This window comes from Esox lucius, chromosome 23, assembly GCF_011004845.1.
Source record: "Esox lucius isolate fEsoLuc1 chromosome 23, fEsoLuc1.pri, whole genome shotgun sequence".
Lineage (NCBI taxonomy): Eukaryota > Metazoa > Chordata > Actinopteri > Esociformes > Esocidae > Esox > Esox lucius.
In genome coordinates, this window is record NC_047591.1 from 4,216,805 (window position 1) to 4,221,108 (window position 4,304).

The window sequence follows — 4,304 nt, forward strand, 5'->3', positions numbered from 1 at the left end:
ACCTTAAGTAAACCGGAGACTGATATGCCGACTTCTGGCTAAAGCGGAAGTTCGTCACTACGCTTGTGCACAGAGCCTATGGCGGGTTCTCCTTTGTTAAGAGGTGATTTTGTGCAATGGCGGATGTAGCCAAAATAGCACTGGTTTTAATCTTATTTTAATCTTGCTAACAGGACTTTTTATATATTTACCCAAATGTACAGTTACTCTCCCACTATATTGAGGAACAGAGGCAAAGGATTGGTATACCGATGGACTTGCATGGTGGCCCCCTTATGCTGACAAATCCCTAATCTTAACACAATGTTCGGATGATCTCCCCACAACCAGCCAAAGGATGGAAACAATACTCAGTATAAGTACATTGAAACAGGTCATATTCTTTGTAAAGCAGTATTTCTTTTTTAGGTGTATGTACTTGTAATACTGTACATACATAGTATTTTTATTACCTTCATTGACTGTGCATGGTCCTTATCATCTGTTACAGAATATTCTCACAAGACTGCGGAGCAGTGGGAAATATAATGCGTGACATCAGACCTCAACACTGACCAAGAGCAAGAATGCCAAAGAGGCCGACATCATATCAAGTGAGAAAATATTAGTTTATGTAATTAGCCTGACTTAGGGAAATATCTAGTAGTTATATTTTGGTAAAAGATATCCAAATAGAAAATTACTATAAATTATATTTAGTAACATATATCTTGACTAAAATAATCTGGTAAAAATATAGCCTTTCAACTAATTTGTAGACCAAAAACACTTTGGGCAACAGCCTCGGAGGAGAAGGAAGATCATCTTCCATCCAACAGGTCTCATACCTCTCCACTGAAAAAAGCAAGAAGGCTGCTCTTAAAGCCAATCCTCCATTTGTTGTGAGACCGAAGACAAACCAATAGAATGGCATTAATAGTGGTGAGTGATACAGAAGGAGCGAAAGGGTAAGATATGAAGTAACATTAAACTAATTTTGATGTTTGTTCTTTAAGTCACTAGCCATCCAGGTCCAGTGGGGCATTTAGTCAGCCACCAATTGTGCAAGTTCTCCCACTTAAGAAGATTAGAGAGGCCTGTAATTTTTAATGAATTCATTGGTAAATTCCTCTGTAAAACAAGTATTTGGTCACCTACAAACAAGCAAGATGTCGGGCTCTCACAGACCTGTAACTTCTTCTTTAAGAGGCTCCTCTGTCCTCCACTCGTTACCTGTATTAATGGCACCTGTTTGAATTTGTTATCAGTATAAAAGACACCTGTCCACAACCTCAAACAGTCACACTCCAAACTTCACTATGGCCAAGACCAAAGAGCTGTCAAAGGACACCAGAAACAAAATTATAGACCTACACCAACCCACGAAGACTGAATCTGCAATAGGTAAGCAGCTTGGTGTGAAGAAATCAACTGTGGGTGTCACACCCTGATGTGTTTCACCTGTTGTTTTGTCCCCGCCCCTCACCAGGTGTTCCCGGTTCCCTATTAGCCCCGTGTATTTAAACCCTGTTCTCTGTTTGGCAGTTGCCAGATCGTCTTGTCCCGTACAGTTGTTTTCAGCGTTCTATGTGTGCATCATCCAGTCTACCTGTCCTTCCATTCCCCGGTTACGACCCTTGCCTGTCTTTCGAATTACGAGCCTGCCTGCCCTCTCCTGTACCTTCGACCATCTGACCGCCCGACAACAAACACTGCCTGTCCCCCACCACGAGCCTGCCTGCCCACTCCTGTACCTTCGACCATCTGATCGTCCGATAACGAACCCTGCCTGTCCACCACTACGAGCCTGCCCACTGCCTGGTTGTTCAATAAATACTTTGGACCGCCCTCCTCTGCCTCTGTGTCCGCATTTGGGTCCCCACTCGTTCATCGTTGTGATAGTGGGAGCAATTATAAGAAAATGGAAGACATACAAGACCACTGATAATCTCTCTCGTACCGAGGCACCACGCAAGATCTCACCCCGTGGGGTCAGAATGATCACAAGAATGGTGAGCAAAAATCCCAGAACCACATGGGGGGACCTAGTGAATGACCTGCAGAGAGCTGGGATCAAAGTAACAAAGGCTACCATCAGTAACACTCTACGCCGCCAGGGACTCAAATCCTGCAGTGCCAGACGTGTCCCCCTGCTTAAGCCAGTACATGTCCAGGCCATCTGAGGTTTGCTAGAGAGCATTTGGATGGTCCAGAAGAGGATTGGGAGAATGTCATATGGTCAGATGAAACCAAAATAGAACTTTTTGGTAAAAACTCAACTCGTCATGTTATGAGGATAAAGAATGCTGAGTTGCTTCCAAAGAACCCCATACCTACTGTGAAGCATGGGGGTGGAAACATCATGCTTTGGGGCTGTTTTTCTGCAAAGGGACTAGGACGACTGAATGAATTGGGCCATGTATCGTGAAATTTTGAGTGAAAACCTCCTTCCATCAGCAAGGGCATTGAAGATGAAACGTGGCTGGGTCTTTCAGCATGACAATGATCCCAAACACACTGGCCAGACAACGAAGGAGTGGCTTCGTAAGAAGCATTTCAAGGTCCTGGAGTGGCCTAGCCAGTCACCAGATCTCAACCCCATAGAAAATCTTTGGAGGGAGTTGAAAGTCCATGTTGCCCAGCGACAGCCCCAAAACATCACTGCTCTAGAGGAGATCAGCATGGAGGAATGGGCCAAAATACAAGCAACAGTGTGTGAAAACCTTTTGAAGACTTCCAGAAAACATTTGACCTCTGTCATTGCCAACAAAGGGTATATAACATAGTATTGAGATTAACTTTTGTTATTGACCAAAGACTTATTTTCCACTATAATTTACCAATAAATTCATAGAAAATCCTACAATGTGATGTTCTGGATTTTTCTCATTTTGTCTCTGATAGTTGAAGTGTTCCTATGATGAAAATTACAGGCCTCTCTAATCTTTGTAAGTGGGAGAACTTGCACAATTGGTGGCTGACTAAATACTTTTTTGCCCCACTGTAGGTGTCTCTTACAGATGGTTTATAAATGTTCAACTTACTCTTTCATATGTTTGATCAATTAAAAACACACTTGCATTAATTTTATTCTTTATCTAATCATAACAGTGAGTTGGATGGATGAGACCAGATCACCAGCAGTTGGGCAAATGGAAGGGGGCTAGAAACTCAAGAGTGAGTAGAAACTATCTTAAATGTGTACATGTGAACAATTTTAGGGTTAACCACAGAATAGTGTGTATGCAAGCTTGAAAAAAGAGCCTGTTGCTCTCACAAGTAATATACAACACAAACGCACTAGGCGAATATAAATTAACAAACACGCAACAGAGGTATGCTTCCAACAATGACAGACAAGGAATGACTGAAATTAATGAACTTAAATAGACATGGTGATTAACCTACCAGAACACAGGTGCACAAAATGAACATACATATAGACATGTCTTGATCCAGGGCCGCTTGGAAATCAGAGCATGGCACCTGGATCGTGACACAGCTTGACCACTATTTTCATATCTTCTATTTGTGTCCCAACAGTCATTTGGAGTCCAGGATTGGAGGTCCAACCTACAACTTCAAGTCAAATGGAAGAAAGTAACACTCCTGGAAGTAGGTTTAATGAGTAAAACACAAAACAACAATCCTGTTGTCATGTTATACATTCAACGGTGTGTCTCACCAAACTCTACAGGTATACTTGTTGTTTAACATCACCACATCAGAACAACATTACCACATCAAACATTAGCCTCCTGACATTGACTTACAAACCATGTCCAAGCGCTAAGTTATTATTTTTTTCATTGTGGGAAAGATTTTGCCATGGCCCCACATAATAACTGCCGTACTTAATGCAATCACTTCATATTTTGTCTTCCAGGTTCTGTTCTTAAAAACCCATGTTTGCCAGGAATTACTGAGGCTGAGGTTAAAAGGGCAGCTCAAAACTGGCTCAGGCTGAGCCTAGACCGACGGCAGCTAGAGGGTGACACTTGCGGAAGAAGAGGACGATTCATTTGTAGACCAGGTCGGGTGTTTTTGTTTAGGCTGCTTTTGTTTTTGATGTTTGGTAAAATTGAACATTCTGTAAATAAAGTTCATACCTTAGTCTTTATCTTGTCTCTTCACTTTACGTCAGCAGTAGATGTATTAAATGTCTGCAGTAGAGCTATTAAATGTCGGCTAAATGGCAGCAGAGGAGCGGGAAGCATTGTTCAAACATCGGCAAAAGAGAAAAATCGATGTCTCCTTTAAATCTTGCAGATGAGCAGCTGACGTATACTGCATTCTACCGACATTTCGTGTGTCTATTGGGCCGA

At 42.2% G+C, this 4,304-nt stretch overlaps 1 long non-coding RNA gene across 1 annotated transcript; it reads left to right on the plus strand.

Moving 5' to 3' along the window:
- The first annotated feature begins 3,096 nt into the window (after positions 1 to 3,096).
- Positions 3,097 to 3,957, plus strand: LOC109614970. The gene is made up of 3 exons (XR_002195982.2): positions 3,097 to 3,156; positions 3,523 to 3,594; positions 3,866 to 3,957. It is a non-coding gene; the product is annotated as an uncharacterized LOC109614970 (long non-coding RNA).
- Positions 3,958 to 4,304: the final 347 nt, after the last annotated feature.